A 13,714-nucleotide genomic window follows, 5' to 3' on the forward strand; every position below is an offset into this window, starting at 1 on the left:
TTTAAGTGATTCATGATATCCGCATGATTTATTGCACCTTGTTCTTCTAGCTGGCTTATAGTATTACGGATAGTTAATGGAAGAAAATTATTTTCTAACCGCTCTTGACACTGAAATTTTAAATTAGCTTCATTTGCTACTTCGATTACTAAGATTCACCTTCAATGAGTTTTATAGCATTTTGAAAAAGAGCTGCTTGATTGTGTACAAACTCTAGCCAAATTTTTGAAGATTCTTTTTCAAAAAACTCTTCTAAAATTCTAGAACATTTATCCTGTGATAGAAAGTAGGATTTCAAAGGATCGTATATTTTCCAAATTCTTTCTACAGCTGGCAAAAGAGCTAACCAGCGCGTTTTACTGTATCCAAGTATTTTCTGATATTCGACTTCCGCAGTTTCACAAGATTCTTTCAACATGCACAGTGAATATATAGAAATAAGAATATATTTTAATAACAATATTTTCCACATCTATGGGCAACAAATCAGCAGCTGTTTGAATGGCATTATGTATGATGTGCGCTGCACAACCAACACCGATAATGTTTTGATTAAGGTTTTTGTTTAATTTATAAAAAATGTTATTTGTCCCTCTTCTCGCTTTTCCTCCAAAATTTGCATTCATGTTGTCAGCACAATATGCAGTCATTTTATGTTTTAAATTTTTTTCCCAAAATATTAATAATGGAGCTGAAAATTATTTCAGAAGTTTCGCTGGGCACAGAAACAAAATCTAAAATTCTAATTTTTATTCCAGTTTCCGAATAAAAAAAATCTAATAATGGTTGGAAATAACTTTATATCCTTAAGATTAGATCGTCAGAGTATATGGATATAAAATTAATTTTTTTCTAGATCTTTGTTTAATTCTGAAAATGCATATGGGAAAGAACATTACACACAATTGCCTCGGATTTTGTTCTAGCACAGGCAAATTTTTTGTTGATTAACTTTTTGACAACTTGTAATGTGCAGTCCATAGATCTGAAGGAATGATTGTGATTAATAGCATGGAAAGACATAAGTCCTTCTGCTAATGCTAATTTCTTTTCTTCGTCTCCATAAGTTGTTTTTGGAAAAAAATTCCTGTATTTTGGAGGAAGATGCAGCAGTATTTAAATACCTTTTATGTTTCTGTGTCCCCAAGTGCTTTGAAATATCATTGTTCCCGCCGTGCGAAATAGAAAATTCACCATTACATTTCTCACATTTTACCAGGTAATCACTTTGGGTTTCTTTAATAAAAGGAAATTCACTTCTCAGATAATTGTTGAATTTGCATCCTCTTTTCTTACTCATTACATTAAAAATCTAAAAAATTTAAATTATATTATAAATTATTATATACATATTGCTTAAAAACACAGCAAGTATGTGCATACTTACATGAACATATTTTATTGTTAGTTTATAAATTAAATTAATTTGTTATAAAGTAACTATATATTTTTAATTATTTTAATTCTATATTTCTTTCTAAATAATAACAATACTAACTTGTATTATTTTTTCTCTGAATTTGTCATAAGTCATAAGTGTCACTTTAAAGGCTGGCACTAGACTTTTTGCCGCCACTATAAAATATAAATAATACGAGTACTGTCTGCTAAATTCAAGAAAATTTATGTATTTATGAAATAAATAAATTTCCTAAATTATCTGAATAGCTGATTTGTTGACATCACTTGTTTAACTAGCACACAGTACAATGTGTATCATCTGAGAGACAGTTACAAAATGTTTTCGTCATTGCCAATGCCAAAAAATGCCATTGTTCATTAAGTCCAAACAAGGGTGGTCAAATTCTAACAATTGATCAACAATGCGAACTTTGATAAGCAGTTCTCAAAAGTCAGTTCTCAACAATTATTTGTTGTTATTATTAAAGTTTAACATTATAAAATTTACAAAAATAATATAAAACTCATATCCTGGCGAAATAGCCACATGGCAGCCAAAAAACCGTATGTATATTCCCTTCCCGTTCTCTGGCTGTTCCCTGGCTTGTCGTGCATTCTTTCCCCAAAACCCGGACTTTTTAAAAACACCGCGGGATGCGCGATAAATTGTTAAAAATCGGGACTGTCCCGCCAAAAGCGGGACGTCTGGTCACCTTATAGACCCAGTGCTAGAACAGAGCAATGAGCAGACAGACAGATAGACGCCAGTGAAGAGGGTGAAGAAGCTTTGAGGCAGAGCAGCGGTTTGGGAAGGGCCAGAGGTGGGAGAAGGTGAGGCGGGCATCTCCGGTGGCCAGAGTGCCCGGCTGTTTCGATCGGACTTCTCCCCTACCTGCAGTCTTAAAGCCTCACAGAGTCTAGGGCTGGGGCGTCAAGCCTCTTCTATCAAGGGCTGGGGACAAATACCTTCCCCCTTTTACCGGCCACGGAATCTCTATGGTAACCCCTCCATTGGGCCCCTGTGTTGCCAAAAAGACACTCCACACCCAATGGGCGTGACTGTACCTAATAAAACTTTATTTACAAAGACAGATGCCAGCCATAATTTGTCAGCCCCCGGACTGGGGTCCCTGGTGGTGAAGTGGTTACACTTTAGGCCACTAAGCGACAGGTCAGACAGTTTGATAAACCACCAGTCGGAGGCTCTGCAGGAGAAAGATGAGGCTTTCTACTCCCATAAAGCGTTCGTCTGGGCAGCCCACAGGGGCCGCAGTCCTACCCTGTCCTGTAGGGTTGCTATGAGTCAGCATCGACTCTATGGCAGTGATTTTTTTTTTTGGCTGTGGGCAAGGCTTGACCAGTAAGGCCCCTCCTTCTGTGTCCATATGGGGTGCTTCTGAAAGGCTCCAGGTGGGATGCGGAGAGGGCAGGCCAACTTGTCCCGCCCCCTGACCTGTTTCCCTCTGTCCTCACAGGTGCTTCCCCCAGGAGCACCGCCCATGAACCCTGGCTCCTGATCTCTGTCACTGGGTCTGTCTCACTCCCAGATCCACCTGGTGCAGCCTGAACCAGAACTTGGCTCCTGCCTGCCTGTCCCAGCGCTGCCCCCACGGAATCACACACCGCAGCAAAGAGCATCTCCCTTTCACCTGGAGGGGACAAACTGGTGGGCCTGCAGGGGAAAGGGGAGCTGGCCCTGTGTCCTTTGGGGGCCATGACCTGCTTTAACCAGATGCAATCAGCATGTGCCAGGAATAACACAAAATAGCTACAGGAGTGTGATACCTTATCATGCTCCAGTGACGACTTTAGTGCTCTCTCTCTCTGTCACACTCACACACACACATACGCATATATTGACACACACATACACATACCCACACACGTCACATACACACATACATACGTGCACACATACATACATAGACACGCATACACATACAAAGACATCCACACACCTATGCATACACATACACTCACATACCTGTACACACATACATTCACACACATATACATACACATATCCACATACCTATACATGCACACACACATACATAGACACACATACACATACAAAGATATCTACATACACCTATGCATACACATACACACATATACTCACACACCTATACACACACATATACACTCACATACACACACCTGCCCATATATACATACACATACACACATCCATACACATACACTCTCACACATATACACAAGGACCATCAACTGGATTCCCGGCTCCAGGTCACTCTTGGTTCATAGCTCAGCACCAAACTCAGGCAAGCGTCCAAGTCACTGGGAGCTGGTAGGGGGAGGGGGACTTGCCGACCATCACTAAAACACAGTCCCAAGCCCAGGGCTGTGGCTCAGTAAGTCAAGGGTGGGACCGAAAATGTTGCATTTCTAACAGGTGTCTATATGATGCTGCTGTCCTGGGACCCCACCCCCACCCCCTTGGAGAGCAACCCACTGAGCGGCTCCAGGCCCACAGTGCAAACTCAGAGAGACCTGAGTTTCAATTCTGACGCCTCCCCTTATAAGCGGTGTGACCTTGGGCAGGTTGCCTAGCTTCTCTGAACTGCCCTGGAGATCCCCATGCTGCCCGGTGACCTGGACAACCCAGGGCCCAGAATAAAGCATCCAATTCTGAGAGGTGAGCACCCTGCCAGGCCTGGCAATGATATTGCATCCTTGTCGCGGCCAGCGAGCCAGCCTGACTCCGGGTGACCATAGTGTTTGCTTGACTTGGCTGTGACCTTCACGGAGGCCAGAACGTTCTCCTGACCTTTTCTTCCTCGGAGCTCTGGGGTGGATTCAGGTCCAGGGTTGGCAGCCAAGCGCCTCATCCCTTGAGCCCCCTGGGGTCCTGGCATCCTGAGTCCTTTCCCAGTCTCACCTACATTGGACACGCTGTCAGGAGAGACCAGAGCCTGGAGAAGGAACGTCCTGCTTGAGGGGGGTGGCGGATAAAGAGGAAAGCCCTCAACAAGATGGATGGACCAGGCGGCTGCATAAAGGGACTCAAGAGCAGGATCGGTAGTGAGGAGGGCACGGGGCCGGCCAGGGTTTCCTTCTGATGGGCGTGGTCATGACAATCAGAGCCAACCCACGGTGACCCCTACACCACCACCAACAGCACTTGACACCTGGTCTCTCACTCCTGGGGCGGCCTACCTCCCTTGTACTGGGGTGCTTCTCCCCCATTTTCAAGAGGAGCAAGTTAAGACCACGCACTAACCAAGGTCACAGGCCGGCCGGGGGCCCAGTGCTGCCCTCCGGCTCCTCACCCCTGGCCTCTCCTCCAGGGCTGGCCTTCGTGAAGTCTTCCCAAACATGGAAAGAATAAAGAGCTTTCTGTCGACAGCAGAAGAGAAACCAGCCCCCGCCGCACGCACGCGCCCTCTGCTCCCTGCTAGAGAAGTGATGGAGTCCTATTAGTGCTGTTGTGGAAATCGTGAGCAGGAGAAATAGATCAAGCGACATTTGTCGGCAAAAGCATGCGCCTTGTCACGGTGAGAAGTGTCCCAGCCTCCACTAGGCAGCTGGGCCTCCCTTCCCGCTCCCCCTTTCCCTCTACAGGTCTGGGGGAGGCAGAGGGGTGTTGGGGGGACCGCCCATATCTGAGGAAGGGGAAGCAGCCATAGCTTTACCCCCTCGCTCTCCTCTCCTGCTCCCTCCCTTCCACCTCCAGCCTCAGCCAAGGAATGCCAGGAGGAAGGGCTTCCCACTGAGTCCACACCGCCAGAAACCAAGTGACCCACGGTGTGACCTCCGGACAGTTTCTTCAAGCTCTGCCAGCCTCGGTTTCCTCTTTGTAACACTGAGATCCTGTCTGGTTGCACAGAGAAAAGCAGTATTTTTCCCTCCTAAATAACATGCACGCAGGTCTGTCTAGTTAAGATCGGCTGGATGAACAATCTGGAGGAGAAAACAATGGAACCGACGGTACGGTGGGGACATGGGAGAGGGGGAGGTGGAGGAAAGGACGTGGTGTTAACAAACCCAGGGACAAGGGAACAACAAGCGATCCAAGTCGGTGGTGAGAAGGGTATAGGGGGCCTGGTAGGGCTTGATCAAGGGTAATGTAACCGAGAGGAATTACTGAAACCTAAATGAAGGCTGGACATGATAGTGGGACAACAAGAAAGTAAAAGGAAATAGAGGAAAGAACTAGGAGGCAAAGGGCATCTATAGAGATCTAAATACAAGCATGTACATGTATAAATGTATTTATATATGAGGATGGGGAAATAGATCTATGTGCATATATTTATAGGTTTTGTATTAAAGTAGCAGATGGACATTGGGCCTCCACTCAAATACTCCGTCAATGCAAGAACACTTTGTTCTACTAAACTGGCATTCCATGGTGCTCACCTTCCTGACACAATCGTTGAAGACAAATTGGGTGTATAAGCAAATGTGGTGAAGAAAGCTGATGGTGCCCAGCTTTCAAAAGAGATAGTGTCTGGGGTCTTAAAGGCTTGAAGGTAAACCGGTGGCCATCTAGCTGAGAAGCTTCAAAGCCCACATGAAGCACACCTGCCTGTGTAATCACGGTCGAAGTGTATCAGGTATCAGGCATCAAAGAACAAAAAATCAAATCATTGTGAATGAGGGGAGTACAGAGTGGAGACCCAAAGCCCATCTGTAGGCAACTGGACATCCCTGTCGCAGGGAGGAGACGAGCCAGTCAGGGTGCAGTGTAGCAACGATGAAACATACAACTTTCCTCTAGTTTCTAAATGCTTCCTCCCCTTTGCCCCCCACCCCCGCCACTATTATGATCCCAATTCTACCTTACAAATCTGGCTAGACCAGAGGATGTACACTGGTACAGATAGGAACTGGAAACACAGGGAATCCAGGACAGATGAGGGTGAAGGGAGGGTGAGGTGGAAAGGGGGGACTGATTACAGGGATCTACATCTAACCTCCTCCCTGGGGGGTAAATGACAGAAATGTGGGTGCAGAGAGATGTTGGACAAAATATATGACAAAATAATAATAAATTATCAAGGGTTCATGAGGGAGGGAAGTGCAGGGAGGGAGGAGAAAATGAGGAGCTGATACCAAGGGCTCAAGTAGAAAGCAAATGTTTTGAGAATGATGATGGCAACAAATGTACAAATGTGATCGACACAATGGATGGAAGTATGGATTGTGATAAGAGTTGTACGAGCCCCCAATAAAATGATAATAAATAAGTAGCGTGCACGTGCGTGCACACAGGAAAGGAATGCAGGCAAGGTTACGTGGTGTGCAACAGCTGTGTCACATGTGCATTATTTGTTTCTGCATAAACTCAAAGACAAAGCCCACTACCACAGAGTCGAGGCTGCCCTACAGGGCAGAGTAGAACTGCTCCTGTGGGCTTCTGAGATGGTAACTCTTTATGAGAGTACAAAGCCTCATGGATGTGTATACGTAGAGGCATAAAATATGTATATGGATCAGGGAGCCCTGGTGGGGTGGTGTTTGGGGCAGCTACAGTTACGTGGAGGGAGGAAGACGAAGCTCTGGTTATATAAATATTTACTACAGTCTTGGAAACGCAAAGGGCCAGTTCTACAGGGAGCTATGAGTTGGAGTCCTCTTGATGGCGGTGAGGGAGTGAGTGATGAGTGAGTGTGTTAGTCTGGGTAGACTAGAGAAACAAATGCATAGGTACCCATGTGTGTATGAGAGCTTTATATAAAGAGCAAGTGAATATTGGGAACACACCCCAGCCCCGTCCAGATTAAGTCCATAAGTCCGATATTAGCCCATACATCTGATACCAATCTATAAAGTCCTCTTCAGACTCACAAAACACATGCAATGATGCCGAATGCATCACAGTCCGGTTGGTGGACAGTCTTGTGGATCCAGTGACGGTGGAAGCATCTCAGGACTCACGTGGGCCTCCACATGGCTCCTCCAGGTCTAGGACTCTCACTGCCATCAACATAGCTCCATGTGTCTTGTCAGTAGATAGTCTCTCAGGGAGTCAGCATGTGTCCCATCTCCAAAGACGATTTATCTCCTTAGTGCCTCCAAATGAGGTCATCAAGCTGGGACATGATTGACAGGCCAAACTCCGCCCTTTCCCTCTCAAGTCTCAAATTGACACCAGATTATGTAACTACCACAGACCACCCCTTGCCAATTCGACATGTTTACATAACTCTTTAGCCATATATAATTTTCAAACAAACGAGATTAAAAACCATATCTGTACCTAACAGGTTAAAACTAAAATACATACAACTCAATATGTGCCTCTCTCATTTAAACGTAATAGTCTCTAAGTGAACAACACAATGATATCCTATGCCTAACGATTGCAGTTAAGTAACACCTAACCTTAATCCGATAATCCTATGAATATATCCCCCCACCTATGAAAGTTTGTAAACCAACCCCTTTACCCATCCCATTTTGTGTATCCAATTTCTATCCTGCCCGCTTGCATCAATCCAGTGCTCTGAGGAGACAATCATATTCTTTGGTGTGAAGGATCTTATTCCCAGATGGACCCTTGTGAAGTTCACATCCATAAGCAAAATCAAATCAAGACAGACCATCCTTAAAGTCAGCAGCAATATGCACCAGTTCCCAGGCTGAAAATCTTCTCTTCATCTGGTCGGGTTCTGGTCAACTCAATGTGAGCGGCCTCACTTAGCCTCACCAGGGTGCCCATTTGCTGCCTCACCTTAGACCATAGGTCTCAACACAAATTTTCAACAAGCCTAGCTTTCTAAAGCTAGGTCATGAACTCCAGACCAGTCAACCACTCTCATCTCCTCTAGTCCCTCTGAACCAGGTCCACGGGTGTCAGTGGCCAGACTCACCCCATCTCTTTATTGCTGCTTTTCTCCCACTTCCACTCAACAAGTGGATCCAGGTGGTCACCTAGCAAGCATTTCTGCCTGCCCACAGGCTCCCTTTAATGTTCAGACTTAGAACAGAATTTTCTTCATGATTCCAGATTTCTTTCCCAGCTATTGACAAAAACTCCTAATTCAAGATTCAAAAAGCCAGAGTTCCGTTATCTTCAAACTGTCAACAGCCCCCAAGCAAGTCTCTTGGAAATCAAATGTCCTGAGTACTCCAAAGCACTAGGTGGGGCTTATCTTTTCAGAGCCTTCCTGCAAGCATGTCTTAAACTCATTTGAAGATCAAATTTCAATGGCTCCAGGCAAGTGGGCTTACAAGATCTCTATTTTCATACTTCCCAATAATCATTTCTATCAATCATTATATCAATAACAATAAGCAGAAGAAATCAGTATAAACAAAGTAGAATCAGATTCTAAACTCAATCCTTAAAGCAGTCAAGTTCAATCCTTATTTAACTTACCTTAATCCTTATCTAAATATTCTATTGATACCATATAGGAGATTAGTTCTCTGACAGTGTCAAGCCAGAGCCAGGTTTTCTGTCAGCCTTTTAAACTTCTGTCAGCCATTTTTCTTAAGCAGGATGGTTTCTGAGAAATCAAAGCGACAATTTCTACTCCTGAGCTCAAAATATACCTTAATCACATTCATTTTCACCATTTCACACAAGGATAACCATAGACCACAATCAAACAAAATAATCAAAACTTTAACCTCCCATATCCTTTCCCGAAAACAACCCAGTAAACTGCATGGACATATCTGACCTCTGGCTAGCCAATGAAGGAAAACTACCACGAAGCAGAGGTCAAACAAACAACTGTTCTCCAGATTCACTATTTGTTTCTCTAGTACCCCACTCCTGGTACCATAATGTGTTAGTCTTGATGGATTAGAGAAACAAATTCATAGACACTCAGGTGTATAAGAAAGAGCTTTATATACAAGAGCAATTGAATATTGAGAAAACATCCCAGCCCAGTCCATAAGTCCAATATTAGCCCATATGTCCAACACCAATCTACAAATTCCTCTTCAGGCTCATGAAACACATGCAATGATGCCGAATGCAGGAAGATCACACATCAGTGGATCCACGATCTTGTAGATCCAGTGACAGTGGAGGCATCTTAGCGTTGGCGTGGGTCTCCACATGGCTCCTCCAGGTCCAGGGTTCTCTTGCTGCCATCAGCATAGTCCCATGTCTCTTGTCAATAGAGAGTCTCTCAGGGAGTGAGTATGTGTCTGCCTCTAGTGAACTATTTATCTCCTTAGTGTCGCCAAATGAGGTCATCAAGCTGAGACCTGATTGGCAGGCCAAGCCCTGTCCCTTCACTCTCATGTCTCAAATTGACACCAGATTATGTAACTATCACATTGAGTGAGTGAGTGAGTGAGCAAGTGAGTGAGTGGTTGGTGAATGATGAGTGAGTGAGTGAGTAGTGAGTGAGTGAGTGAGTGAGTGAGTGAGTGAGTGAGTGATGAGTGAGTGAGTTGACTGAGTGGTGAGTGAGTTGATTGAGTGGTGGTGAATGAGTGAATGAATTGAGTGAGTTGATTGAGTGGTGGTGAGTAAGTGAGTGAGTGAGTGATAAGTGAGTTGATTGAGTGTTGGTAAGTGAGTGGATTGAGTGATGGTAAGTGAATGAGTGATGAGTGAGTGAGTGAGTGAGTTGAGTGAGTGAGTTGATTGAGTGTTGGTGAGTAAGTGAGTGAGTGATGAGATTGAGTGGTGAGTGAGCGAGTGATGAGTGAGTGAGTTGAGTGAGTTGATTGAGTGGGGAGTAAGTGAATGAGTGAGTGAGTGACTGTGTGGGTGATGACTGAGTTGATTGAGTGGTGAGAGATTAAGTGAGTTGAGTGAGTAAGTGAATAAGTGGTGAGTGAGTTGATTGAGTGGGGAGTGAGTAAGTTTAGTGAGTGAATGAGTGAGTTGATTGAGTGGTGAGTGAGTAAATGAGTAATTGATGAGTGAGTGAGTGAGTGAGTGAGTGAGTGAGTTGAGTGAGTGGGTGGTGAGTGAGTGAGTGGTGAGTGAGTGGTGAGTGAGTGAGTAACTGAGTGACTGTGTGAGTGATGAGTGAGTGAGTGAGTTGAGTCAGTGGTGAGTGAGTGAGTGAGTGAGTGAGTGAGTAGAGTGAGTTGAGTGAGTGGTGAATGAGTGACAGTATAGGAATACTCAGCAAAACCCTACTACTTTAAAAGAAGCAGAAGCAGGCAGGCTGCCGTGGCGTGAGCCCTGCCTCAGGGAGACCGTGTTTGTCAGTACAGAGCTGTGCTCCATAAGGTTTGCAAGGCTCTTTTTTCAGAAGTCAGTCTCCACCCGTTTTTCCAAATGCCTCTGGGAGGATTCAAACCTCCCACCTGTCCATCCGCTGCCGCAGTTGTTGGCATGGGTACCACCCGTCAGTCCTGACTCAGCATCCTCGCAGCAGGAAACAGCGCCCCGCCTGCGCCCACCTCACCTTCCTCTTCTGTGTGAGCCCAGGGTTGCAGCCACTGTGTCCATCCACCTCGTCCAGGGACTTCCTCTTTGCCTCTGCCCCTCTGCTTTACCCAGCACGACGTCCTTCTCCAGGGACTGGTCTCTCCCGACGACATGCCCAAGGCACGTGAGACGAAGTCTCCCCATCCGTGCCTCTAAGGAGCATCTGGCTGTACTTCTTCCCAGACAGACTTGTTTGTTCTTTTGACAGTCCAGTGTACTGCCGATGATCGTTATCCATTATTGAAAGCTTTCTACATAACCAGCATTGATTTAAGGGGTTTTATACAGATTAAGTCACTTACATGGATTAATTTGCATGTTTTTATTTATAAGTAGTTATATGGATTAACTAATTACGAACCCTGTGTGCTGCCCTGGTGGCACACTGGTTAAGTGCCCGGCTGCTAACTGAAAGGCAAGCAGTTCAAACCCACTGGGCAGCTTTGCGGAATGAAGTCCGCGTGATCCGCTTCTACAAAGATTCCAGATTATGGCCATCCATCCACTCGGTTCCAACTCACAGCGACCCCGCAGGACAGAGTCGAGCTGTCCCATGAGTATCCTGAGACTGTGAATCTTTAACAGCGTGGAAAATCTTCTCTTTCTTCCACGGGGTGGCAGTGGGTTTCAAACTGCTGACCTGGCCGATGGCAGCCCAGTGTGTTACCCGCTGTGCCATCAGGAAAAAAACTGAGAAAAGCCATTCACTCCTTCCCTCACCTTCATTTTCCCTCCCCTTGTTTTCCAGACCCCACTCCCCTCCACTCCAGGTTCACTCCGGACCTGACCAAACACCTGTCCTCAACCCAAGATGTTCCTGAACCCCAAAAGTTTGGCATGGGGCTGACCAACACCCAGATGTTAGACTGAGATTCTTCCTCATCCGTTTCGCCACCCAGTCCTTTTTGAACATGTATGTGGCTGGCATGGTCAGGATCCAGTGGTGGTGGACACGTCTCAGTGCTGGCGTGGGTCTCCACGTGGCTCCTCCAGCTCCAGGGCTCTGGATGCATCAGTGTAGCTCCATGTGGCTTGTCAACAGGAATGTCAAGCAGAGAGTGAGTATGGGCCTCCTTCCCGGAGAAAAAGCCCCATCTTTTGGGGGGATCTCTTTTCACTGCCCCTCTGCCAAGTCCGATGTCCTTCTCTAGGAACTGGTCTCTTCTGATACACATTGGGCTGTGGGGCAGTGGCATAAACTCCTGTCAACTCACGAAGGGGCGGAGTCTAACCTATCAATCAGCTCACAGCCAATAATGCCCCTGTGTGGGCATGGCCTTCTCCTAAGGATTCTGGGAACCCCTGACTTCCTCCCTGGAGATGGGCACTCTCTCTCTGCTTTGTATACCTGTTGACAAGCCACATGGAGCTACATAGATGGAACCAGAGCCCTGGAGCTGGAGGGGCCACATGCAGAGACCCACACCAGCGCTGAGATGCTTCCACCGCCACTGGACCCACAAAACTTTCCATCCACTGGCCTGTGATCTTCCATTGCATGTGTTACATGAGTCTGAAATATGGACTGGTATCAGACATATGGGCTAATATAGGGCTTATGGACTTGATCTGGTCCAGGCTTGGATGTTTTCTCAGTATACAATTGCTCCTTGATATAAAGCTCTTTCTTTTTTTTATTCATAAATCTTTGTATTGGGGCTCATACAACTCTTATCACAATCCATACATACATCAATTGAGCAAAGCACCCTATACATTCATTGTAAAGCTCTTTCTTATACACTTATAAGTGCCTATGAATGTTTCTCTAGTCCACCCGGACTAGCACAGACTGCTAACCACAAGGTCACCAGTTCGAAGCCATCAGATACTCCATATGGGAGAAGGGCAATTCTTCCGACTCCCATCAAGAGTTTCCGTTTTGGAAACCTGCAGGGGCAGGTCTGCTCTGTCCCAAAGGGTCCCCAGAAGTCGGACTAAACTTGAGGGCACAGAGTTTGGTTTGATTTTGGTCTCTTCTAACAACAGAGCCAAAGTACCCATGACCCCAGTCAGCCTCCCTGCTAAGGTGCCCATAGATCTGGGTGTTAACCAAGTACCTTCTACCCAGGGGAGAATGCGGGGTGGGGGCTACAAGTGACCTTGGGGGTTGGCCTTGACCATGGAGTGCTATTTGGCAGGCAGGGCGACTTGGGCGAGGGCAGGATGAGTAGGGCTAGTGGGCCTGAAGAACAGCGAGTACCCCAACTTTGCTGGAGCATAGGGGACACGGGACCTTCAGGGGAGCATATTTGAAGGTTCCTACAGGAGCCCCGGGCAGTGTAGTGGTTGCGCATTGGGCTGTGATCATCCTCATGGTCAGCAGTTCAAAACCACCAGCAGCTCCTCGGGAGAAAGACTAGGCTTCCCACAACAGTTACAGTCTCGGAAACCCACAGGGGGTCGCTATGCAGTGGGTTTGGTTTTGGGTTTTGCTGGTCTGCCAGAGGTTTTGGGACTTGCAAGGACGGACACAAGGACAGACTGGAGTCTCTGAGCAGAGGGGGCTCTGTCAGGGATGGGGAAAGATGGAGAAGCATGCTGTATCCCTGTCTTGGTGTGGGACACCCTTCCCCCCACATGCTGAACTCTTTCTTGGCGATGCAGGAAGTGATATGTACCCAGCTTCCATGGGGGCCTACTGGAGCTTAGTCCTTCTGAGAACGGGGTTAGTCCCCGCCCACAGGGTGCGGAAGCTGGAGTGTTAGTCAGTCCCTGGCTGAGGGCTATTCGCTCCGTGTGTAGGGAGCTTCCACCGTTAGGGAGAAGCCTTCAGGCTCAGCGTGTTCAAGGTGAAGGTTGCGATGGTGCTCAATAGATGCATGTCGAGTGAAAGAGTCCATGTAGGAATGAACACCATTCCCTGTGCCTGCACTGTGCTGCGCTCGGAAGACACAGAGGTAGCGGAGAGTTTGTACACACACACACACACACACA

Source organism: Tenrec ecaudatus, chromosome 16 (genome assembly GCF_050624435.1).
Source record: "Tenrec ecaudatus isolate mTenEca1 chromosome 16, mTenEca1.hap1, whole genome shotgun sequence".
Lineage (NCBI taxonomy): Eukaryota > Metazoa > Chordata > Mammalia > Afrosoricida > Tenrecidae > Tenrec > Tenrec ecaudatus.